The sequence below is a fragment of the Dipteris shenzhenensis genome, chromosome 20 (assembly GCF_047967505.1).
Source record: "Dipteris shenzhenensis isolate YYH24624 ecotype China chromosome 20, Dip_SZ_1.0, whole genome shotgun sequence".
NCBI lineage: Eukaryota > Viridiplantae > Streptophyta > Polypodiopsida > Gleicheniales > Dipteridaceae > Dipteris > Dipteris shenzhenensis.
In genome coordinates, this window is record NC_141615.1 from 5,813,735 (window position 1) to 5,840,505 (window position 26,771).

At 46.0% G+C, this 26,771-nt stretch overlaps 1 protein-coding gene and 1 long non-coding RNA gene across 2 annotated transcripts in view; one reads left to right on the forward strand and one right to left on the reverse strand.

Moving 5' to 3' along the window:
* Nucleotides 1-26,771, forward strand: part of LOC147889174 (squalene synthase 8-like) — a 100,364-nt gene that overhangs the window by 8,306 nt on the left and 65,287 nt on the right. The window lies entirely within an intron of this gene.
* LOC147889175 (uncharacterized) lies at nucleotides 6,914-7,382 on the reverse strand. Its single transcript, XR_015542831.1, has 2 exons — nucleotides 7,090-7,382; nucleotides 6,914-6,942 (listed from the first exon to the last, which is right to left on the reverse strand). It is a non-coding gene; the product is annotated as an uncharacterized LOC147889175 (long non-coding RNA).

Genomic DNA, 26,771 nt, shown 5'->3' on the forward strand with positions numbered 1-26,771 from the left:
TACTGTCTGCACTACATATGCATCAAACAATACATTTCGAATTTTCCAGATTCTGGTGTCGGTGTGCCTGCAATCATTCTCAAACTTGTAGTACTTCCCCCAGCCAGTGTCCATCCTTCTGTGTATACATTGCCACCATCTGTGATCTGCCGGGATATCAACCCCTAAGTATTTGAAGGTGCTGACATACTCAATAATCTGTCCATCAAAGGTGATCTCAGGGGGATGTTCTGGCTGATTGGTACAGACTGCCATCATCTTTGTTTTCCCGACATTTACTTGCAGCCCACTTTCTTTACAAAGGTGCTGACATACTCAATAATCTGTCCATCAAAGGTGATCTCAGGGGGATGTTCTGGCTGATTGGTACAGACTGCCATCATCTTTGTTTTCCCGACATTTACTTGCAGCCCACTTTCTTTACAAAAAGTCTTAAGCACTTGTAAAAGTTTGTGCATAGATTCTGGATCATATGCAAAAAGAACGACATCATTTGCATATAGCAACAATAGCACTGTCCAAAGCCCCAATTGCGGTCCTTGCAACCCTTCCTCTACTGCAGATTCAGTGATGAGTTCATCCAGTTGGTCAATGCATGTTCCAAACAAGGTAAGCGATAGAGGGCAGCCTTGCTTCACTCCCATATTACTCTCAAACGCATCGGACATACCCTGTGTTTGTTTGAGTCGGCATAATACCTTTTCATAGATGCGAGAGATGCGTACTCTTAAGGCCAAAGGGACTCCTATTTCTTGCATTCTCTTCCATATTCCTCCTCTTGGAACTGTGTCAAATGCTTTCTTGAAATCCACAAAACAACAAAATAGAGTGCGTTCTCTCAGTCTGCATTCATCCATGAGGACTCTCAAGGTAATAAGGTGGTCGGCTGTCCTGTGCTTCTTGCAAAAGCCTGCTTGTTCGGTGGCTCTTTTCTGTGCCTCTTCTGCCCATGAGCTGATTTTCATTTCAAGCACTGTATTGAAGAGCTTGGCCAATGTAGAGCTGACCATTATAGTTCTGTAATTTGTGACTGAATTTTTGTCTCCACCTTTGTGTAAAGGCTGGACCCAATTTTCTTGCCATTCTTGAGGAAAACCATGGTGTAGGGCATGTGTTAGGATGTGTGAGAGCCATGTTCTTGCTCGGTCTCAGGAGGTGTCATGGGCTTATGGGACAAAGTACACCAAGCTAAAACTCATACAAGCCTCGAAGGGCTGAAGCAAAGGGTGCGCTAAGGCCCTTGTAGAGTGCTATGCAAGAGCTCAAACAAAACTCTAATACAAACTGAAAGCCAAGACCGAGAAGCTGAAACCTGACTGTAGGTTACGAGGATATCTTGGATCTGCGTCTTTTGAGCTGTCTCACGCTGTGGCGGAGGACGTTGCCTCCTCAATGTCTAGATCCGATGGGCTATGTCAAGAGTGATGCCTTGTCTCTTGCGGTCCCCTCTAAGGAGAGCTGAGAGAGGATGGACTTCGATTGTGCGTGCTCTGGTTACTCTTTGTGTAGTTTGTGGTCTCTGCGTTCCTCGCTCAACAACGTCGTGTCAGCTCTCTCTGCTGATCCATATTGCCCTCATATCAGCTATCACCTCCTCCTCCATCCCACTATGTCTTGGAGTTGACCTAAATGCATAAAAATATGTGAGGTCTCTGTGCTCGGTCTGCCTCAATAACTTGTGGTGCGGTCACCTCGTACTGCTCTCTGATCTCTCGCAATAGTGTCTCTGTATCGTTGCATCTCATTCTGATAGATCCTAATGTAGACCTGGACATGGAAGTGGATCAATTGTGAGAGTGGTCTAAAGCCGTGCCCCTCCTGAAAGAGGTTGCGGTATTGTCCCTGGATCTCATAATAGGCTAGGCAGATACATAGAAAATGCTCCCCTTAGTGTGCATACCCTGTAGAGCCGGTGCTCTCTAGGTATACCTGCACCTCTTCTTGCCTCAATTTCAGCTGATGGGATGAGACCCGCATTTGTCCAATGGCAATCCTCAGTGCGTGTGGTCTCCTTTGTCTTCGAGTACTGGGTTTTAATGATGAGTCCATCCTCCGATACTCTCAAACAGTGGTTGTGATAAAACAAGATCTTAGTGGGGAACTCTTGGTTCCCCCCAAGTCCGAGACGTATGGAGCTGGAGGAGATCTAACCGTATGGTATAGTTAATCTCCTCTCGTGGGATCAACTTGGGAGGTGCCTCCATGTTGTATTGAAAGGGGGGAAGCTGGTCCATCTGAATACTGTGACTAGCAAACCATGTGGATATGTGTGCATACTGTACTATATCAAACCTGCTCTCTACTAGCCGTGTAAATGACTCTAGTATTAGTCTCGGTAATCTCTAGTGGGGTAGGGCCCAAATTTTGTCGAGTAATTTCATTGTTTGAAAAATGGCGTCAACTTGAAGAGGTGTCATGGCGTACTTTGCCTGTACTATCTGATGAGGGAATCGGGGCTTACTCCGAATCATCCTAGACCCCATAGTCACCTGTAGCTGCTCAAATCTCCTCCACTCTGTCACCGAGAGACACTCCCCTAGAAAGGTGTTGCATAGATAGCAGTCGGCCTTACTAGGATGTTGAAAAGCTAGCCCTTCATCGGTGATCCTGAAAGTGCACCTGAAAGCACCGCCTCTCTATTTGGGCCAAAGCACCCTATCGTGGTGTGAGTCGTGGACTGGTTGCATGGGTCATCGTGAAAATTGATCGTGTGCAGCCTAGGCTGCCCCAGGACTGCACTATCTCCATGGGCTCACCTTGGTAAGTGAAGCTATGTCGGTGAAGCAATGCATGTGAGGTGTTGAAGATCATAACCTTGGTCTTTCCAAGGTTAATTGTTAGGTCTTTGTGTGTGTAGAAGACCCCTAGGGCCTCCAGATGTCCCTGCAACTCCTCTATCGGAGATGATGTGAGGACTATGTTGTCTGCATATAGTAGTATCTGTATCAGCAAGTCAGCCAATAGCGATCCCTTGTCTCCTATAAAGTGATTTGTATCTGTATCATCGATCAGCCAATAGTGATCCCTTGCCTCCTAGACGGTCTATAAAGCTTTGATGTGATCTCATCAATGTAGAATCCGAAGAGTGTCGGTGAAAGGGGCATCCCTGCTTCACCCCGATCTTGCTCTCATTCCAATCCGATAGGTCTCCTGCGGCACAAACTCTCTCCTTACCGGACACTCGTATAGACTCATCACTCCCCAAATCATTATCTCTAGAGTCTGCATCTCCTGTAATCTCGTGATCAGGCAAGATTGCTGAACAACGTCGAAGGCCTTCCGAAGCAAGCGTAGACTTTCTGACTTCTCGACCTCGCCTCCTTAATGATAACCCTCAGAGTGAAGATGTGATCTAGGGTGGAGTGTTACCTCTGAAATCTTGCCTGTCCTAGAGCCCACTGTCCATGAGCCTTTGTATGGCCACTGATCTCCCTCTCTAGTACCGCTATATAAATCCTGGCCAAAGTGTGGCCAATCATAAGAGTGCGGTAGTCCAGTGTCCATGGGGTCCCCTGTTTTGTTATATCAGGGACGTACCGCATGGTTGAGCATCGGCACTAGGACCGATGCCAAGATCTCTCGCCCATGTGCGATGTGCTCAGTCCGTAGTCCCTCATGATCTCGTGTTCTCTAGTTATGGAACCGACGGATTGCAGCACGTACATTCTTTGCAGTGAACAAATCACAAGTAGTGGGCTTGGGCATAGAGGACATATCAAGTGGTGCTGGCATCGGGACGCCATAGAGAGAGCATGCATATGTGTGCCAAACATGTGACTCTGTGATGGGAATAGGCTGCTTCCCCTTCAATAGAAGCCCCCATCCAATGATACAATCTCCCCCTCGAAATGATATGATCACCTCATCCATCCTATGTGAGGGAGATCTGCCCCTTTCAACATGTCGATCGTCATGAGGTATGCTATGCAGCAATTGATGTCAGATGGCCTAAGGCTCGATCACTTGTGAGGTGAGCTCTCATCTCTCCACACTCGTTGTCGAACCAAGGGTTTTGAGGCATCTTCTCAGCTGCTACTATGCTAGTCATAAGATGGGCCCCTCCCACACTCACTTGTATCCAGATCCACTTTGATCGTGCCCTCGATGTAGTCTATGTGAGCCACCTAGCCCAAGAGCTTCCAGCCCTACTTGGAGATGATGTAGACCTCGCCCACACCTTGGACACCCCTACCTCAGTAGAGATACAAAAGGCTAGGTATGAATGGTCAACACAAGTGGGGAAAGGGGGCACAACAAAGTTGTGTATCTGTGAGGCAAAGGGTAAGGGGCCTAGCAGGTAGTCCACTGTATTTGTTCCCCCACCATGTGGGAAACAAGTGAGCCCGCCAGATGATGGCCATCTCTGGAGACCGTAATATATGATCAAATCATGGACTGCAGCCAACTCCAATAGATGTCGCCCATACCTTGTCACATGTGGTGCATCTATTGAGTGCCTCACTATCCCGAGCTTTGCTTTATCTAGCTCCGATATTATGAGGGAATCAGATGCAAAGTCAAGCAAGCCCACTTGTCTATTTCTTGTGCGTGCATTGAAGTCCCCAAGAGTGAGATAGATTTGGATGCGCTGGAACCTGAAGAAGATGAACTGGTCTTAGGGAATTAGTCATGTAAGATATGCGGGCGAGGGATTTTGAGCATTCGGAGTGTGGAGGGCCACCTGAACATGTACTTCGTCGATGAGCTGGGTTATTTGCTCTTGCTCTCCCTAGAAGATTCCATCTCAAGGAAGAGGACGGGCGTCGAGACGCTGAGCATGGGAAATTTGAACGCTCGCCTTGGAAAGCTAAGACTCCAGATTGTATTGGAAGAAACGTCAGGTTGGCAATGCAGTGTGGAGGAAGATAGGGTGCTGGGAATCTTGGCGTTGCTAGGGCTGAAGGACACTGTAGTTAGTGAGTTGAGGAGTGGAAAGTCTGTGGAACATCAGCTTATAGACTTGGCGAGGGCATTGGTGAGATCCAATCAAGAGCGGCTGTTGCTGGTGCTTTGCATCTGCGACGATTGCGGTGGTACATACGAGGGCATGTCATGGAGACCTTGCCTAGAGAAATTCGTGATGTCATCATGTATCGTCTCATATAGGTTGTGTCCCTCTGTGGTGACCTCATGTGCATACTCTCTCACTAATTGTGACTGTCTTAAGTATTGAGTGGAAGTGTGGAATGCTCTTTCTCTCTCTCTCTTTCTCTTCCAATTCAGTCAGTGGTGTGTGAAAGCTAAGGGCCCTAATTCACATGCATGTGACATTGGTGCAAGTAAGAGCCAAGCAGATCGGGCAATAAAGGAGAAGGCAAAGAATCAAGGCAACAAAGTTCAAAAGGAAAAGATGAGGTAAGAGAGTTTATTTTTCATTTGTGGAGAGCAAGATTGTGTCTATATGCCATTACTTTGTTAGAAGTCATTAGTCTCATAACAATGTCAGGCCTTCTAGATAGTAAGGCTAGTGGACATTGAGATTGGTCATGGCATAGTTGTTGAGATAGCGGATAGAAAACACTTGACCCATAGATGGTGTTGCCAAAATACATGGAATCACCTTTCAAATGACAACTCATTTGTGGAGATTCATTTGCCTTGAAGATGGGATAGATTGATAGATCTTGAGAGTGATTTCGATTGCTATTCTCAGCCTGTAGAGCGAATTGCCTTGAGTTGTCTATATTGGCTCGACCTACCACATCAGCATTTGCTCTTGGACTGATTCCCTGCGCTTGCTCGTGCTTGCTCTGCTTGTCTTCGAATGATGTTTAGCAGGCCGTATAATGTGTATGGTTCATAGTAGGATGTGGAACGTGCCCTTTACTGTGGAGGCATTAGAGGCATTGTGGCACACCTCTTACATGCAAGAGTTGTGTTTTTTTAAAGAAGAATAACTTTTTTATAAGGGGGTGGGTTATTTTTTGTGGTTATGAGGGTGGGATTTGGAGAGGGGAGGTAGGGTGTTGTTGTTCGTAAGTTGTATTTATCAGTTATAAGGACACATGTATAGTCAAGACTTCCAATCTTTTTAAACATGCATAGTGCATATGCTTATGCCCTTAGTTTCGCAAGCTCTACCTTCTCTATCCATAGCATCTCCAATCCCCCCCCCTCCTCTCAAAAATTAAATATAAAAACATATCTAACGCTTGTTATGCCTCTAAAAGTAAGAGTCTTTAGAGTCATACCTTACACACGTCTTACATCTCTTACCGCCTTGGTATGGTTGCTGCCCTGACTTGTACTACTGCTGTACTTGTTTGGGGCTTCAGTGTGTTGCATAGCTGCTAGCAAGGCAGCGATGCCATGGGTTGTAGATGCCCACAATTCAATAACCCAAGAATGGTGTATCAAACAATTGTTAAAATGGCGCTTCTCCAAAACCTAAGTATGTAAGGGAAAGGAGAATCCAAAACATAAGTACGTACCAGAGAGGAGAATCCAAGAGGGAGATCTCATCCAAAACCTAACGCTTCTCCCAAACCTAAGTACGTAAGGGAAAGGAGAATCCAAAAGCCGTTGGTTAGAGTAATCAATGATTGGACTTATCTCTAGAAATCCTTAGTAGAACAAATTGTGATTTCCTTGACCTCGGATCTCATATACTTGGGGAATCTCATTAGTGTATGCTTGTTGATCCCTACCTCATGCATGTCGCATAGAGTGCATAACCTCAAGTCTCGTTGATGTCGATTGTCAATCTAGAATTGTTGTGAACCATGACATCTATCTTGATGTGAGAGGTGTATGTGTGGCAACCCAAGTCTTGAAAGCAAATTACACGTGCTGTATTATCAATGTCTGAAAATGTAGTGGCAGGTGCATCCACAAACAGAGACTCATGGCATTCTTCCATGACTCCATAGCACAACATCACTTGATTGATAGTTGCTTTTAAAACAAAGCGCGTGTCTTATTTTATATGATATCAACTCTTCTCTGAGCATCAAAACAAGTGAGCTCATTAGTCTATGTAACAAAAGTTGGCAAAAAGAAAGACAGCATGGCTGTGGTGCAATTTAGTATTCCTCGAGTAACAAAGGCCTAATTTATTAATTCAGTGCTCTCTATAACAATATGGCGTACCTCAGCTTCACACTCAACTGCTAGGCAAAAGAAACCAATAGCTACTGCGTGTTTCTTGATCACTTCGGCCAGCTTAACCTGCTCGAGCCAGTAAGAAGCAGACTTAAGGAGGCTTGCATCTCGATCCGCTTTAGCAGGAACTGGCACCTCGGTCTCGCTGGTAGACATCACTGTTTTCGTGGTAGTGAGAGATGCAGTGGTAGGCACTTCTTTTACTTTCTTGAGAATTTCCTACATGCTTTTGATGTGGCCTCGGCAGTAGTAGCTGGTATGATGCTGAGGTGCAGGTAAATTTAGACTTTACGCACCGAATCTGGAATTGTTGTGAAAGTGATGTTTGGAGTTGACCCACGACATTTATCTTGATGTGAGAGGTGGACATGTAGCGACCGAGGTGCATGAATAAGACCATCCTAGTCAAGCCATTGGGATTGCATGTCTTTGTGATGGGGATATCCATGTTTGCAAGATGATTAATGGACATATCATGAGACTGAAACCATCTGGTGGCAACCATGATAATCTTTGTTTACTGGGCTCTAGGGCCTAGCCGATCAATGTAGGTGATAATGTGAAGTGAGGTGTTGTGTCACATGTGCAGAGGTCTCGTTGCAAACTTTGTGTATATGATCTCATGTGGAGTGCTCTTTTCTCATATCATGCGTGAGAGCATCATGACTTGTATCAATCGAATCCACATTCATCCTCTTTGAGATCCATTGCTTTTGCATAGAGAATGAACATTCAAGTTACATCCAACAATGACATGGGAAATTAAAAGGATTCAAAAGATCAAAATAATCAACCATATGCTAAACAATCAACTAAGACTGAGATACCAATGTATTGCAACAAAATGTGTTTGCAAAGACCATGCTAGAGGATGGAATTATACCTTTAGGTGATTCATAATTGGAGAAAACACGTGCCCCAGGAGTCACAAGTAAAGCCTTGCTAGTGAAGCATGCTCTCTAGTTATTCGTGTTTGGAGTACTATCTCGTGGCAAACTTGGGTTCTGTGAAGATGTTCTCCAAGTAACATAGAATCTGTAGAATCTGATAGTTCAACTAGCATCTTGCAACAGTGAATGACTCATGTCGGAGCTGAACGTTATTTGTGTTGGAGGTGTCTCTTTAAAACCTTTGCTGTGCTCGAAATTAGCATTATGTAAATTTAGCACTACGTAAAGCCTTTGTGATAGATAATGAGAGTGAGAGAGCAGGAAGTTTGAAAGAGTAAGAGGAACGTCGAATGTGTTGGAAAGGTCACCTCCCCATCTGTAAGCCCCCAAATGAGGAGTGCGTGGGGGAGGAGACCTAGGGCAGGATGTGCCCAAGAGAGAAGAAAGAGAGAGGGGGCTGCCACATGGGCAGCACCTCACAAGAGAAGAAGGCTGCAAAGGACGGAACCTGTGGAAGGAGCAGAAGGCGGGGACAGCAAGCCCTAGATCTGACCTGGCAGGGCGTGATGACATCAGCAGTGTACGGCGCAGGACACGTGGCTGGGAAGAGGGCCTGGCAGAGGCCCAGATATGCAGCAGGAAATATGGCTGTCAGTGGGCAGGAGGCAGGCCTTTTATAGGCCTGCCTTGAATGGAGGGCCAAAAGACCCTGAAAGTTTGGGGCAAAAGCCCTGGGGGGTGTGCCCTTTTAGGGCTGGACCAGCCACAGACTGGTCGGCCAGTCTGTAACAGGCTGGTCGGTTTTTTACCAGCCCCCTTGGGGCCTATAAAAGGAGAGGCCCTGGGCCTCATTTCACATCACTTGGAGCAGCAGAAAAACCCCATCAGAAAGGAGCAGCAGGGATCTTGTCTTGGGCCTCATCACTGGAGGAGAAGAGAGCATACAGTAGCTGCAGACTTAGCTGAGGGTGCTGCCCACCTAGGCTGGTGCAAAGACAGCAAGGTGGAAGGGATCTAATGGAAAGTCTACTTACGCTCGAGGTGGAGCATGCGGGCTCGAGTCTAGAGATAGCCAGCAGATAGGAGAAGTACCTTGTGGTAAGATCAGAGGACCACACCATTGGTGGGACTCTGGATCTGTCTTTTTTGTATTGTGTCCATAGTTGTGGACGGAAACATATATTTTTGGTGGTTTCTCTATCTGGTTGGTTCATTGTCTATTGATGAGTCTACACACCTATTGTATGCACATAAGTAAAGAAGTTTGTGATTCCACACCCACACCGCACACTGTGTGAGCTCCTGGGCATTACTATAAGTCTTCCGCTACGTGTACCCTCTGTTGGGCATTTTCTAACATGGTATCAGAGCCCAAGTAGGAGGCTCACAGGTGTGGGAGCCTGAAGGCAGGCACCTTGCTGAAGGACGACCCTGATTCAGAAGCTCTAGGGAATCGACTTCCACGATTGGAGGATTGTGCCCTTGCGAGAAGGAGGGTGACTCAGGTTCAGTCAGGTGCGTCAGAGTTCTGGTTTACTGAAATTGAGTTTGGTTGACTTTGCTGTGTGGTATATACAGCAGAGATGTCGACCTCTACAGCCTCTTCAGCCCCTGCTTACCCTTCCTCCTCCCCCAGTTTTCTCTTTCACTATCCCTAATTTTGGAGAGTATGGGAACCTGGACGGGACTAATTACCCGATGTGGAAAGTGAAGATCCGGAGTCATTTAGTGGCTCGGAAGCTGACCACGGGAGAGGAGTCGAAGCCGGAGGACATGGTGGACAGTAAAGGGGAGGTACTCATGGCAATAGACAGAGAGGAGCTTGAAGCTTGGGAAGAAAGAGATGCCCATGCCCTGGCAATAATCATAGGGACTATGGCGGACTCCATTCTTCCGCATATCCAACTGGCCGAGACGTCAGTAGAGGCGTGGGCCACCATGAAAGATCTGTACGAGACAGACAACACCTCCCGGATCGTGCTTCTTCAGCATCAACTCTACAATCTTGATATGGAAGAAGGAGATACGATACATAGCCATTTGACGAAGGTCAAGGTGGTGAGGGATCAGCTGGTAGCAATTGGTCAGAAGACAGACTCATGCCATCTGGCCTTGATGGTACTGAGGAGACTGCCTCGGAGTTTCAAGAGCTTTGTTACGGCTGTGACAGCAGGACAGAGGACCAAACCTCTGACGTTTGAGGAGTTGTGTCCATTATTGCTACAGGAGGAAGCTCGGGAGAAACTCTACAACGAGGATAAAGACGACAAGGCGATGCTGGCAAAGGATTCCGCTGGCAAAGAAAAGGGCAAGCCTAACGGTGGCAAGTCCATGGAAGACGACTCTGACGACGAGGTGATGACGAGGGGACTAGGAAGAGGAAGCACAAGAAAAAGTGTTTCTATTGTGATATGCCCAGATATTTTGCAAAGGATTGCAGAAAGAAAAAGGCGGATCTGAAAAACAAACAAGAGTTTGAGTCAGATTGAGAGGGAAAGGCCAAAGCAAATGTGGTAATCGAAGAGTTGTTCCTGGTGACATCACCGAGTGTTACCGAGGTCAGATATGTTGATCCAGAAATCACAGTGAGGATGTCTGACATAGAGATGTGGGTCGACGAGGAGTCAGATGCCTTTGTGAAGGTGAAGGACATCATGGAGCGCTTGGTACCTTCCAGGTGTGTGGCTGTTGACACTGACACGAGGGTGGATTCCATGGAAGGCCCTGGGGTCTCATGGTCAGATGGATGCTGGAGTTCAGAAGGGGACAGTACAGGATTACACAAGCGCTTGGTGGGTGCCTTAATGAGAGTTTGCTTTCAGAGCGAACATTCAGGTTGTACAACAGTCTGGTATGTATTTGATATTCTGCATTTGAGCCTTTATAGCATGCTGTGGAGAGATTCTGCTCTTCATTTGTCTCAGGTGATAAGAGATTGGAAGGAATTGGCCTTCTTCGAAGGCAGAAGGGGAAGTATTGGTGCTTCTACAAATCTTGGACGCAGACGAACCTCACGGAGTCCTACCTCCCTAAGGAATTGAGGAAGGGCAACTGTAGACGAAACTGACTGACTATCCTCATTGACTACCAAGAAATGAACATCCTCCATTTTGCTGAGTGCAACACCCACTACATCCTCTACGAGGGTACTCCCTCTTGCTAGGCCTGAAACTGGTCTGGTAGATTCCTGCAATGCCCCCTCTTGCTACCGAGCTTCAAGCCCATTGGCACTTGAAACTAAGCCCAATAGTCCTAAAAACTCTTGATGAGAAGGTAAAATGTGAGTCATGCCGACTGACTGAGCTCAATGGGTGGAAGACTTATAGGACCTGAATATAGCGGATGGAGAGGCCTGATCACTGGAAGACCCATCACAACTGTCTGATGAAACTGGGGTGCCTCTTGGGTGGAATTTCCAAGACGGATTGGACGCTAGAAGGTGATGGACAAAGAGTCCTGAAGCAAGAAGAGTACCTGCTTGATAACTCAGCAAGAGTTCATGGTCCAGGTTATCTGGAAATATTCATTGGTTGCAGACCTTGCCAAAGGAAGGACGGGTTGAAACAGACCCTCAGAGCATGGTGCCTGGAAGACTCCAGGTTGTTCACTCATTATGAGGGGGACGACTGGAAGATCGTGACAGCCGGATTGCTCGAGTTCAGAGGCGGGAACGTGACTAAAGGAGGTGGTACGAGGAGGTGCTACCAAAGATGGACCTGTGCACCAGGATGGTGTGCAGAAGCGGAACCGGACCTGGTGGAGCAGGAACCACTGGATGAAAAGCCAGGAAAAGATTCTGACATCGAAGAGTTCCAGAGGACTATGACCAGGGAGTTACTGGAGCATCGTAATCGACGTGTTGGCATTGGGCTGAGATGTGTCGGTGAGAGGGGGTGTTGGAAAGGTCACCTCCCCATCTGTAAGCCCCCAAATGAGGAGTGCGTGGGGGAGGGAGACCTAGGGCAGGATGTGCCCAAGAGAGAAGAAAGAGAGAGGGGGCTGCCACATGGGCAGCACCTCACAAGAGAAGAAGGCTGCAAAGGACGGAACCTGTGGAAGGAGCAGAAGGCGGGGACAGCAAGCCCTAGATCTGACCTGGCAGGGCGTGATGACATCAGCAGTGTACGGTGCAGGACACGTGGCTGGGAAGAGGGCCTGGCAGAGGCCCAGATATGCAGCAGGAAATATGGCTGTCAGTGGGCAGGAGGAAGGCCTTTTATAGGCTGGATACCTGCCTTGAATGGAGGGCCAAAAGACCCTGAAAGTTTGGGGCAAAAGCCCTGGGGGGTGTGCCCTTTTAGGGCTGGACCAGCCACAGACTGGTTGGCCAGTCTGGTCAGCCAGTCTGTAACAGGCTGGTCGGTTTTTTACCAGCCCCCTTGGGGCCTATAAAAGGAGAGGCCCTGGGCCTCATTTCACATCACTTGGAGCAGCAGAAAAACCCCATCAGAAAGGAGCAGCAGGGATCTTGTCTTGGGCCTCATCACTGGAGGAGAAGAGAGCATACAGTAGCTGCAGACTTAGCTGAGGGTGCTGCCCACCTAGGCTGGTGCAAAGACAGCAAGGTGGAAGGGATCTAGACGGAAAGTCTACTTACGCTCGAGGTGGAGCACGCGGGCTCGAGTCTAGAGATAGCCAGCAGATAGGAGAAGTACCTTGTGGTAAGATCAGAGGACCACACCATTGGTGGGACTTTGGATCTGTCTCTTTTGTATTGTGTCCATAGTTGTGGACGGAAATATATATTTTTGGTGGTTTCTCTATCTGGTTGGTTCATTGTCTATTGATGAGTCTGCACACCTATTGTATGCACATAAGTAAAGAAGTTTGTGATTCCACACCCACACCGCACACTGTGTGAGCTCCTGGGCATTACTATAAGTCTTCCGCTACGTGTACCCTCTGTTGGGTATCTTCTAACAGAATGTGCAATAGAATGATGAGTTAACAAAATACAAAGAGGGATAAGGTTCTGTCTAAGTGACAAACCTTATCCTTCACTAACCGTAGTTAGTGAACTAACTGTGGTTAGGGGAAAAAACCTCTAAATGAGGGAAAAGTGTACCTAACCCACTTATTGACTTTACATTGGTCATTGCCTAGAATTTATCAATAATTCTAACACCCCCTTCTAGTGCCAATGATCAATCACCAAAAGGAGATAAGTTTAGGGCACTGCGAAATGTCTCAAACTCCTCACGTGGAAGTGCTTTGGTGAAGATGTCTGCAACATTGTCATGTGTTGACACATAGATCTGATCTTTCCTGCATGCCACTTCTCTCTGACATAGTGATAGTGAACCTCAATGTGCTTCGTGCGAGCATGAAACACAGGATTCTTTGCCACTGCTATAGCGTTCTGACTATTAGTGAGAATCGGAGAAGGACCCTCCAATGGAAGATGAAGATCAGCAAGCAAACGATGCAGCCAAACACATTCAACTGTTGCTGTGAAAGCTGCCCTGTACTTAGCTTCACATGAGGAAGTAGCCACAGTAGATTGCTTCTTGCTCAGCCAAGAAATGCAAGCTTTGCCCAAAAAGAAACAATTACCACTTGTGGACTGCCTAGTGTCATAGTCTCCAGCCCAATGTGAATCACTGTAAGCATGCATCTGCAAGCCACCCCCCTTGGGAAACATCAAGCCATAAGACTTTGTGCCTTGCAAGTAACGGAAGATGCGTGTTACAGCCTGCCAATGTGTTGTCTTTGGGCTGTGCATATACCTGCTCACTTGAGATACTGCATACTGAATATCGGGCCGTGTATTGCACATATATATGAGGCATCTAACCGCCTAACTGTAGAGTGTGGCATCTATAGATTCTCCTGCATCATACATTGTAAGCCTCAGCCCTGGCTCCATGGGAGTAGCTATAGGCTTGCAATCTTGCATCCTGAATCTATCCAAGAATTTTGAACATACTTGGATTGAGACATAATGATACCACTTCTCTCTTGAATGAATTGGATCCCCAAATAATAATGTAACATGCCCAAATCTGACATGTCAAAAGTGGCTCTCAATTCAGCCTTGAAATCTGCAATTTTATCACCATTTGGCCTTGTGAGCAGTAGATCATCTACATAAAGAATGATGACCAAGATTTCCCCCCCATCCTTCTTGATGTAGAGGGTGCTTTCAGTTGGACTATTGCTGAAACCCTTGCTGGACAGAAAGGCATCTATCGTTGCATACCAAGCACGGGGAGCCTGTTTCAGCCCATGTAAAGCTTTATTCAGCTTGCATACCTTACGTGCATCATCTGATACCGCAAAGCCTGGAGGTGGTTTCACGTACACCTCTTCCAACAAGTCTCCATTTAAAAATGCTGTTTTTATGTCCAACTGATGGACTTTCCAATTTAAATGTGCAGCCATGCCAATAACAGTTCCGATGGTTGTCATTCTGGATGTAGGAGCAAATGTTTCCTCATAATTAATGCCCTTTTTCTGAGCATATCCTTTGGCAACCAGCCTTGCTTTTCATTTGTCAATGGACCCATCGGGGTTTCATTTGACCTTGAAAACCCATTTTGTACCGATGGCATGCTTATGTGGTGGCAAATCCACAACAGCCCAAGTCTGATTTTTCTCTATGGACTGCAACTCATTGTGCATGGCTTTCGTCCAATGCACATTATTTTTTGCTTCTTCAAAAGAGTCAGGCTCCTCTTCATCAAGAAGAGTCCCTACATAAGTTGTTTCAATTTACATAAGTTGTCTCAACTGAAAGAGCCCCCCCTGCGTGCCTCACTGCACTATGAGTGTTGCCAGGCAATGGAGCCTCAAGCTTACTCTCCCTGAGAGTTTGAAGCAACCAATTCGGGACTGTTTTGGCTGCTTGTATCTCTTGAATTTCTTGCCTGACAACTTCTTCCACACCCTGAGGTGGTACTAAATCAGCTTGGGGCTGAATCTGGACATGTGGATCTGGAAGAGGTTGCTGTAAATTCTGAGTTTTAGCGGGGGAACCAAATGCTATAGGAAGCATCGCCTCAAACACATCATCTGAAGAAGCTGGAATCTGAAATTCAGCATGTATATGTACAGAATTTTCAGAGAATATAACATCTCTACTAACAAAAATCTTGCGTGTAGCAGGATTGTATAGACGATAGCCTTTGCTTTATGAACTATATCCTACAAAAATGCATTTGAGTGCCTTATCTGACAACTTGTGTCTAAACTCCACAGGCACGTGGGCATATGCAACACAACCAAAAACTCTGAAATGGTCCACTGAAGGCTTTCTCCCATGCCATGCCTCATAGGAGTGATTGTCTTCAAAGTCTTTGTAGGAGCCCGATTCAAAATATAGTTGGCACACATGAGGCCTTCTAGCCAAAACCTATGAGGCACTTCTTACTTGTGAGCATGCATCTATCCATCTCCATGGCAGTGCGATTCTTTCGCTCCGCTTTGCCATTCTGTTGAGGTGTAAGTCTCACTGTAAGCTAATGCATGATGCCTTTCTCCTTCAAAAATGTCTCAAATTCATGAGACATATACTCCCTCCCTCGATCTGTTCGAAGTGTCTGCACCTTGAGTCTTGTCTCATTCTCAACCATAACCACAAAGTGTTTGAAATGCATAAACACTTCTGATTATGCCTTGAGACCATTGACCCAAGTGTAGTTGGTAAAGTCATCTATGAATGTAACAAAATAGAGAAACCCCCAAAAGTAGGTGTCCTCATGGGACCGTAGATATCATTGTGAATAAGTTGTAATTTCCATGTAGCTTTCACTGCACCATCCTTCTTGAAGGGAAGTCTATGCATTTTGCAAGGAATGCAGCCTTCACATGCATGAGTAGGAGGCGACTCCAAAGGAGGCAATGCATCAATTATATCATGCCTTTGAAGTGTCATTAAGCTACCATAGCTCATGTGCCCATACTTGGCATGCCATAACTCCATTCTGCATCGCAGCAATGGGAGTGCTAATTGATAATGCAAGATCAAATCTTTTTTCATATAGATCAAGCTGAAAAAGACCCCGATACAAAGTGCCAGACAACATCAAAGCATAGTCATTCTCTTTGTCTTTGACTGCACACTTGTCATCATAAAAAACAACCTGAAATCCTCCCCTATTGAGTGAGTACACTGAAAGCAAATTCTCCTTTATCCTTGGCACATAGAGAACATCTGAAATTCTGAAATCTGTGCCATCAGTGGATGTGAGAATAATGTCTTCCACTCCACACACTGAATAAGAAGAATTATTCTCACAAGTCACCTTCTTTTTGGTGGGTGGAGGATGCAGAGATACAAACAGACTCTTCTTGGAAGTGATGTGCTTTGAAGCACCACTGTCAAAATACCAAGTATGAAGTGTCTCATCGACAGTAAGAGAGCATGCATCCTTTGAAGGATCAGATACCTACAAGTCAAGAAAGCATATGAGTCATCATCATTAGTGGCTGTAGCATCTGAACTACCCACTGAAAAATCTGAAGTGCAAGACAGAAAGGCATAGTGCTCTTCCACAAAGTTGGCTGCAACATCTCCCCCATCATGAGAATGTGGAACTGATGCATCTAACACAGCCCTTCTTTTTCTGCTTATTTGTATCACCCTTTGCCTTATAAGAAGGCTGTCCCGAATCAGCTTTATTCTGATGTGTGGGCTGATTGGCATGTGGCTTTTGTTGCCCTCTACCCTTGGGCTTGAACTTGGAGAGCACAGCTTTATTCTGATGTGTGGGCTGATTGGCATGTGGCTTTTGTTGCCCTTTACCCTTGGGCTTGAACTTGGAGAGCATAGCATGCTCGCCAGCCCGGGTTGCCATATTTCTGTGAGTTTGTTCTTCTTGCAACAGAAGTCCTACCAACTCGTGAAAAGAGAGAGGATTGTTGCGCCCCCTCAATGACAAAATCAACTAGGTGTGGAAACCGAGATAGGACTCCAGAAGAGAGTTCAGAGTGGTGGTGATCATCTCTGAATCCGGAATGACTTAATCAATATTCAGCAATTGTTCCCTCAAGTCCTGAAGCTTGTGAGGGGAGAATTCATGGAATCTCCCTCCTCCATATGCGTATGGGAAAGTTCTCGCTTCAGAAAGGAAACCCTCGCATCATTTCTTGCTGGTGCAAACATACTCTCTAGTATCTCCCAAGCTGCCATAGATGTCTTGCATGACCGAATATGAGGTACAATGAACCTCTTGACAGAAAGAGAAATTACTGAAAGAGCTTGTGCATCTCTAGAGTCCCATCTTTTCTGCTCTGCTGTGGGAGATTCTGGAGCGGCTGCTCCAACTACTTGTGCTACATTTGCACCTCTACCCTTGCCTCCAGTTGTAGGAGTGACATGTGTAGTCGCTGTGTCTGGTCTTGCTTCATCTCCACTGACATAATCCCAAAGATGTCTGCCAACCAAGATATTGTGAACCATGAAACTCCACAAGGAGTAGTTGGTGCCATTCAACTTATCCTCCTGTGTGAGAACCCCAAACACCTCATTGGGGTTGTTCTGAGCCATTTTCGCCGGATAATCTCAAAAAAAAAAACAGCAAATTGACCAAGTGAAATCCCTTCGTGGGATATAAAATGCACAAGTAAAATCTGCAAAGAAAAATCTGCCCACAATGACAAATATTGTCACAGCCTGTCAAAGGCTTAGAATGCACTTCAATTATCTTGCAAATGCTCTCCAATGTCACTCAAAAATACCTGCAATAGTCCCAAAAATACTTGTAGAATGCCAAAAGCCCCAATTTCTTCAGGGAAATTGCATCCAAAAGAGGGCAAATTGCCTGAAAGCCCCAAAAATGCAAGAAATTGCAGTGTAAAGCAAAAAGCCCCAAATTTTTGCAAGAAATTGCAACTCAAAAAGGGAAATTGTATGAAAGCCCCAATTTGCAATTTATCTGCAAAAGGAGTAAATTCTACTGCCAATGTGTCGAAATGAAAATTCCCAAGTGCTCAAATGTGACTCAAACTGAGTCCAAAAAGCTTGCAAAGCTCCCAAATTGCTCTTCTTCTACAAAATTGCAATCCAATTGTAAAAGCCCCAATTTCTTGCTAGAAATTGCGACCAGAAGAGGGCAAATTCAACAGAAGCCCCCAAATATCACCAAATGCCTAAATTTTTACCAAATGTGGTCACAGTTGACCACCCACCTGCTATAAGTCACAGCCAAACAATGGCTTCCTGCACAATGCACTTGGAAGAACAAATGACTAGAACACAAAAAACAGCTGTACAGCTGTACGTTGTAGCTGATTGTGGAGCTGTACGGCGTTGTACGGCAGGTTGAAGCTAGCTGTACGTCGTCGTACGGTTGGCTGGCGCAATCAGTACGGAGTAGGAGGTACGGACAATTAGCGTAGGAGGTACGGGCAGTTAGCACAAGAGGTACGGGCATTCAGCACAGGATGTACGAACAGTTGGCGCAGGATGTACGGACGGTTGGCGCAAGATGTACGGACAATTGGCGTAGGATGTACGGACGGTTGGCCTGTTGTATGGTTCGATGTACGGGATAGGCTCACGTATGGACAGTAGGTCGTGGCACTTGGAGCAGAGACGGAATGGCTTCATAGGAGTCGATTGTAGGTACGTAATCCGTACGTTTGTACGGATAGAGCTGTTGCATGTGCAATGCTGTTGTACGGAGATGATGAAGCTTAAGGTAAGATCAGTGAGTTGGGAGCAGCTCGGGCTGGGAGGAGGGAGCTGGAAGCTGGAGCAGGATCCTGGAGGAACGTCAAATGTGCAATAGAATGATGAGTGAACAAAATACAAAGAGAGATAAGGTTTTGTCTAAGTGACAAACCTTATTCTTCACTAACCGTAGTTAGTGAACTAACTGTGGTTAGGGGGAAAAACCTCTAAATGAGGGAAAAGTGTCCCTGTGTGGTGAAATTGAGTTGTCATTATATTACAAAGAACAGTCCCGCCTCTGTTGTAGATATCGAAAGATTTAGGGCGATGCCAAAACAGATGAGGCATAGACTCTTGCGGGAACATACATCGTCGACAAGAGTAGGTGCAATATGACAACAAGCCAAGAGTTGTTCAAAAGGGGGAACTCCAAGTAAAACTCTCCATAAGAATAAATTTTGCCAAAGGGGGAGTTTGGAAGCCCAAATGTGTTGCAATCTCTAACACCACCACCGAGCGGAGCGGTTCAGACTAGATGAGAAGAAATCCAAGTTGGAGGGAGTAAAACCTTAGACACTGATGCAACCGTGATGTCAGCCAAGGATAGCGTACGGCCAACATGATCATTGGATTGAAGAATCTAGTCTTTGAGGTGGTCAATAATCTCAAGATAGGGTATGGACTGAAAATCATAGCATCTGTGGCAATAAAGGCCAAAGAGGCCTATAGTGATGTCCCAAGGCATACTGTCTGACAGTTGTAGGAAAAGATATCACATCATCTACCCGAGAAATTCCTTTAGAGCAAGGAAACTATGAGCGGCAAGGTTCTTGCAAAGCGAGCGGAGGCGAGACGCCTTCGACGAATGAAGGTTCTCAGCACATAAAGAATTTCGTGCCAGAGTATCTCTGCCGTCCCATTTCATATGTGAGAGTATGCGCTCCAAATCTGAAAGCTTTCGAGAGACAAGACGACACGCTTTTGCTTTGCCATGAATGTGACCCAATAGAAAGTCTTAGTGGGAGGGCTGCCAATGACCAAAAGCTATAGAAGACAAGTGCAAAATTAAATGTTACATCATGATAATCCATGGCTGATCTCCTTGCATAACTGCAGCATCATTTTTTCCTTATGAACAAGGATATGCAAATGAATGTTCAGGATGCTCAATCCCCCATACATTTTAGGTGAGTAGAGATGATACACCAAGAGCAGCCTCTAAGAACTTTGTGGTGGAAGCGGGACCGCCAGAAAATTTCCATATAAGTGGACATAAAAAAAGAGATGTCCTGTTTGGCAAATATCATCAAGGGCAAAGAAAACTGGATGTATGCAACCAAAGTTGATTGAACTATTTGGTAGCAAACGTGCAAAGGCCAAGTGGCCAGCTTCCAATATTCCAGCTTTTCTTGAGCATGTTGGCTTGATTGTCTTGATATGATAAATAAATAAGATGCTGCATTCTCCCCTCAAATGCTAAAGCCCTCATAGTTTGTGAGATGAAATCCTGTTGTACTGTGTCAAAGGCTTTAGCAATTTCCACCTGCAATAAGAGGACATCTTGCTTAGTGTACTTTGCATATTCTATGCCCACATAAGCATAGGCAATATTATTAGTAATATGCATGTTGGGTATAAAACTGTACTTAGCAGGATGCAGCCCATCATGTAGAAGGCCTTTGATCCGAGGCATAATCATCTTAGCAAACAGCTGATAGATGACAGGCATGAGAGTAATGGGTGTCCAATCTGTAAACGACTCACAAATGTTTTTTGGGAAATAGTTTTATCAAGCCTTTCTTCCAACTAGCCAGCATCTGTTGTGTTTCCCATGTACGATTCACCATATATAATAAAGCAGTGAAATAAGATCCCAAAACTGTAGAAGAAACTCTACCGTGAGACCATCCCAACCTGGACTTTTTCCATCTTGCTATGGAGATAGAATAGGAGTTACATGATGAAATAGCTCCTACCAAGCCAACATCACATCTTGTGATGGAGAATCAACCTGCCCATAATATTTAGTAAAGTGAGAAACATAAGCCTCAGCACGTTGCGCTTTGGACTTGGTCCAAGTACCATTTCAAAGTTTGAACATATTGTCAGATTGCCTCTTATAATGCAAGTTTTTAAAAAACTCCTTTGAGGAAATGGAATCCAATTAGAGGGGGAATTACGTGTGGAAGCGTTTCACTACAGAATCAAACTTCTTTACTTGTGTGTACTTCACAACCATAGATGTGTGTGCAAGCCAATAAATAGACAGTGCATCCAAGACGAATATAGAATCCACAATGATATTTTCCCGTCCAACACTTGACATAATACAAAAAGAGGTGCAGAGTCCCACCAAATTGTGGTCCTTTGATCTTGTGAAAGCTCTCCTACTATCCGCCTGGCACTCCTCCATCTCTGAGCTTATGTAGACTCTCTTTCCATTGATTCCTCCAGTAGTCAGCCTAGGTGGACAGCTTCTCTTGAGCTAAGCCTGCAGCCTTCTATATGCCTCCTTCACCTCCTGGATGTAGGCCCAAGGGAAGCCCTGCTGCTGCTCCTATCTGCTGCTCTGGATCTGCTGCTCCAGGTGATGCCCAATGGGGACCCAAATGGCCCCTTTTATAGGGCACAAGGCCCTTTCTATTTCAGCGACTGGAAGGGGGTTATTGGGCGCCCCCCCCCCCCTCCCCCCTTTTCTCCCTTCCCTGACTTTGATGCTATATATCGGCCCCCCCTTGGGGGCACACATATGGAAGATTTGCTGGCCCTGCCTGGCCACGTGGCAGGCTGTCATTGGCCCTAGGCAGGCCTGCCCAAACCTTACCTGTACTTGGTCATCTTCCAGGCTCATAGGCCTCCCAAACAGCCGTGATCTGTTGCGCTTCTTCTTCCTGCTGATTCCGCATACTGTTGCACTGTCTCCAGGCCACGGGCCTGCACCAAAACTCCCCGTACATGCTGATGTGGCTCTGTACATCTGATGACATCATCGCCTTGTTATCGCAGCCTTTTACTGCTGTAATCCCTGCACAGCCCCTTCCATCCGTGGACATCCTCTTGAAACATTTCTGCCCGATCTGCCCTCCATTGTGGCTTTCCTGTGCCAGGTACTTTCTCTCTCTGTGTCTTTGTCTGATTGCTGCCCGCATGGCAGCCACAATGCTGCCCATGTGGCATTCTCTCAAACCCTAGGCGCCCCCCCGGCCCCCAAGCCACCCCAATGCTCTCCTCATCTGGGAGCTCACAGGTGGGGAGGTGACCTATACAAATGCAACAAGCAGTCCTTATCTACGAAAGCTCGCTGCCTGGCCCTGGTTTCCCATTTCTGAACCTTCCTTTGATCATTATATCAAAGAACGTGTGTAGCTTGACACAAACAAGCAGCCTCGAGTTAATCCCGCAAATGGCTAGCTTTTGTCAATTCTTGACTGGTGTTTTTAGCTGTGGCGACTTCCTCACTAAGATTTCACATAAAGTTTTTACCATAGTCCCTAATAATATGCTGCATGTGGGTATCAGCATCTATGTGACAGTGTGTCCAAAGAGGAGCTATTGCATCTTTCACCAAATTTTGATATGACTCATGTTGCATGTAACTAATATTGACCAAAAGCAGCCTTCGATATGGCAACCTGTCCTGCTTTATTTGATAAAATGAAGCAGCCACAAAGGAGCATACTTTTAGCTTGTCTACTCAATTGGATAATCGCCTCTAGTCGTGTATCTAAGAAAGACCAGTAGTCTACAAGCTCTAGCTAGTGTTTTTATGGCATGCTATCTTGTCCCATCTCGCGGGGATATTCCAGTTGTCAATAACTGTATCCATGCTCTTATTTTCAACGATATAAGCCCTCCTTTTTTGTTGGTACCAATTGTTAGCAGAGGTATCCATGATAGCATTTGTGAGAGTCTATTGGAGTCCACCTTTGCGAGCGATAAAGTCCTTGCAGGAGTAGACACGAAGGGCTGATTGACATAGTGTTGGGGTAAAGGCACTGGCCACCCTATGTAAATAGTACTTTATGTTGTACTTTAGTGTAGGACACTTAAGTACACTAAGTACACATTTGTACTTAGATGTACTTAAGGGTTACTACCTTATCCATAATATATATGTGTGTACTTGGGGAGGTACCACTCACTCATTGTGATTATCCCCACTATTGTGTGTGTGCAGTGAGTCTCCCTACTCCCTCACTCTCTCCCTCACAATCTATCAACTGGTATCAGAGCCAACGGGCTCTCTCTCTCTCTCTCTCTCTCTCTCTCTCTCTCTCTCTCTCCCTCCACTTCCACTCCCTCCTCTCCCTATCCTACCCCTTCCGTACGGACCGATCCGTACGGCCGTACGACGTCCGTACAACCGTACGGACGGATCGCGAAGGGCGCAGGCAACGCGCGAACGGCGGTTGCAAGCGCGGGTTGTACGGACGGATCGCGAAGAGGCAGGCAACGCGCCAACGGCGGCTGCAAGCGCGGGTTGTACGGACGGATCGCGAAGAGGCAGGCAACGCACGAACGGCGGCTGCAAGCGCGCAGGGCGCGGCTGCAAGGGCGCAGGGCGCGGCTGCAAGGGCGCAGGGCGCGGCTGCAAGGGCGCAGGCCAGGGTTGCAAGGCGCAGGCCACGGCTGCAAGGCACGCGGCAAAGGCTGCAAGGCGTGGCTGCAAGGCGCGGCTGCAACGGCGCAGAAGGTCGCAGGCAAGAGCTGCAAGGCGCGGCTGCTCCAGTTGGGCGCGGTCGAGCTCTAGTTCCCCCCCCTTTTTCTCTCGAAATCTGGTACAGCACTGCTGTACTTGACTTTCACGTACAGCCAACAGTCAGGGTACCACAGATCGAGGCACATTTCTTTACTGTTTATCTGTTTTCACGGGAAAACATTGTTTTTTTTTCGCCACTGGCATTTGAGCCAAGGTGTTCTACTTGGGGCAGGGCTTACACTCGCACTGAGGCATTATGCCGCAAACAGTGTTGAGACAGGTCTTATCACTTGGCCAGTGATTGTACACAATGGTGGCATTGAGAGTATGCATTGGACAGATCTGTACTTGATACTTGCAGTGTATGCTTTGTTGGATGCAACTCAATGGATTTGCAGTCAAACGCCTTGTGTGAGCAGTAGCAGTTGATGCCATTTACTGTGTCAATGCACGGAATGTGCTGCCAATTCAAGGGGCTTTTGATGCTATTATGCTTGTGACAAATGCTTTAGCTTGTTGCTGCAAGTACAATCACATTTGGTACAGATTTGGTCGATTTTGACCAAGTTTGACTTTACTCAAATTTGGGGCTTTTGTAGCCTGACCGGCAATTTGTCAAGTGGGAGCACTCTACATGCATCAGGCTATCTTGTGGAGCACTATTATGCTTTGAAAGTGCAAATTTGACTTACAGTGTTTGGTCAAAGGTCAATCTCTCAAATTGGAGGTCACATCCCTGATTTTCTTCATGCATTCAAAGGGCTTTTGAGCCACCTTACTTCCAAACTGCAAATTCAGTTGGGGGGGAAGTTTATGAATCATATGGAGGTCTAAAATCAGGGATTTTCATAAAAAATCAGAGATTTACAGTTACTGTTTTTTGACAGTCCGGGACTGTCAAACAGCAGGTTTGACCATATTTGACTATCAGAAAAGTCAAAAAGTACTGCTGTTTTTTATTATATCAGTTCTGGGATTTTCCTGAAGCGATTTGATGCAGCTGTACCGCACTTTCGCCAGCGAAAAAGACAGGAACAGCTTGCTGTACTGTTTCTGCAGCAAGTGGGAGAAAAATATTCAGTTGGTTTTGTGCCACTGAAACAGTACCAAGTTCACTTTTGATCGTACTTCCGCTGCGGGAGAATTTTTTCTTGGAGTGACTAGTGCTTAATTGCACACCTACAGGGAGTCTACTTTCTTTACTATGAGTTCCGGTAGCGACGTGTCGTCCTTGTTTCAGATAAAGAAGCTCGAAGGAGCTAAAAATTACGACATATGGAGGACACAATGCTACAATGTGCTGATGCAGAAGGACCAGTACAAGCCTATAAAGGAAAAGGGTGTTAAGCCCCCCAACGTTACTGATGAGCAGTGGGAGAAGATGGACGGCTTGGCCAGGTCGACCAGTATGCTTACAGTTGTTGATTCACTGGTTGTAGGCATCAGGGATGAACCTACTGCGTGGGAGATGTGGCAACGTCTTGAGGATACTTATGCCAAGAAAAGTGCCACGGGAAAAGCTTACTGGCTAAAAAAGCTTGTTGGTCTTCAAATGAAGGAGGGGACAGCTATGTCCACTCATATTATTGAGTTTAACAGCATATTCAGCCAGGTGATCAACCAGGGGTTGAAGCTCGATGATGAGCTGAAAGCTACACTCATCCTATGTTCTCTACCTGAGTCATGGGACACATTCAGGACTTCTACCAGCAACTCAAAAGCCATTCTGTTATTTGCAGATGTGGAGAGTGCTTTTCTACAGGAAGAGATGAACAGAAAGAATAATGCTATTGGGAAGTCAAATGCTTTGAATGCACGCAGCAGGTCCAAAACACGTGGAAAAGACAAAGAAAGAGAGAGGAGCAAGTCCCGCTCTAAGAGTGATCTTGTATGCAACTATTGTGGCAAGAAGGGACATATTGAGAAAAAGTGTTTTCAAAAGAAGAATGACTAGAGAGCCAAAGAAGGCAAGGCTCAAGGCAAGTCTAAGGGCAAAGAAAAAGAGGAGCTGAATGTTACTTATGTTAGTGACAGTGACAGTGGACATGAGATATGTTTCACCTCTTCACTGGAGGCTCATACACTTCATGCTGGTGATGGATCAGATATGTTTTCTTGGATTATAGATTCAGGTGCTTCCTTTCATGTGACATCCTACAGAAATTTGTTTGTCAGATATGCAGGAGGGCAAAAGGGAGTTGTCTTTCTTGGTGATAACCATGCATGTTCTATCATTGGCATAGGTGATGTCAGGCTTGTTCTTGAAAATGGCCAGCAGTTAATGCTCAAAGGGGTCAGGCATGTTCCTGAGGTGAAGAAAAACTTGATTTCCACAGGGTTGTTGGATGACGATGGTTATCATACCACCTTTGGCAGTCAGAAATGGAAAATCAGCAAAGGGGCAATGGCTATTGCCAGGGGTCCTAAGGTTGATACTTTGTACTCACTTCATGCTGGACATTGTCCGCATTCTGATGTAAATGCCACCGAGCTGCCAAAGATTTCATTGTGGCATAGCCGGCTTGGCCATATGAGTATTAAGGGAATGGAGCAATTGGCTCATTTTGGTTACTTGCCGAGTCTAAAATATTCAGATTTAAAGAAATGTGAATTTTGTCTCTACGGTCGTCAAGTACAAATACCTCATAAGAGAAGGTCAGATCAGAAATTACAGCTCTTGGAGCTAGTACATACAGATGTGTGTGAGATGCCTACACTCTCTTTAGGAGGTTCAAAGTACATACTGTCATTCATAGATGACGCCACCCGCAAAGTGTGGTTTACACTCTCAGAAAGAAGAGTGATACGTTCAAGGCTTTCACTAAGTTTGTTGCATTGGTCGAAAATGAGACAGGCAAAAAAACTGAAAGCCTTACGATCTGACAATGGCGGAGAGTATTTGTCCAAAGAATTTCAAGAATTCTGTGAGGCAAAGGGTATTCAAAGGGTGTTGTCTGCACCATATGATCCTCCACAGAATGGTACAGCTGAAAAAATGTTCAGGACCATTCAAGAGAAAGTCAGATCCATGTTGTCACATGCTGCATTGCCCCACACATTTTGGGCTGAAGCTGTAAAGACAGCTGTGCACCTTATTAACAGGTCACCAAACAAGAGACTATGTGGTGGTGTGCCTGAACAGGCATGGACGGGCAAGCCTCCGTCTTACAAACACCTACGGGTCTTTGGTTGTGTCGCGTATGTGCATGTACGCAGGGAGGACAGAACTAAACTGGATCCAAAGTCTCTTAAATGCATATTCCTAGGTTACGGTGACAAAGGTGAGATGGGCTACAGGATTTGGGATCCCAAGAACAGAAAACTTATACGCAGCAATGATGTCGTGTTTGATGAAACCATCATGTTCAAGGAACCTGTTGTACAGCAGGGACCTTTAAAAGTAACTATTGATGATAACAGGCATCATGGGCAACACGAACAGGCTGTAAATCAGCCACAACAGCAGCAT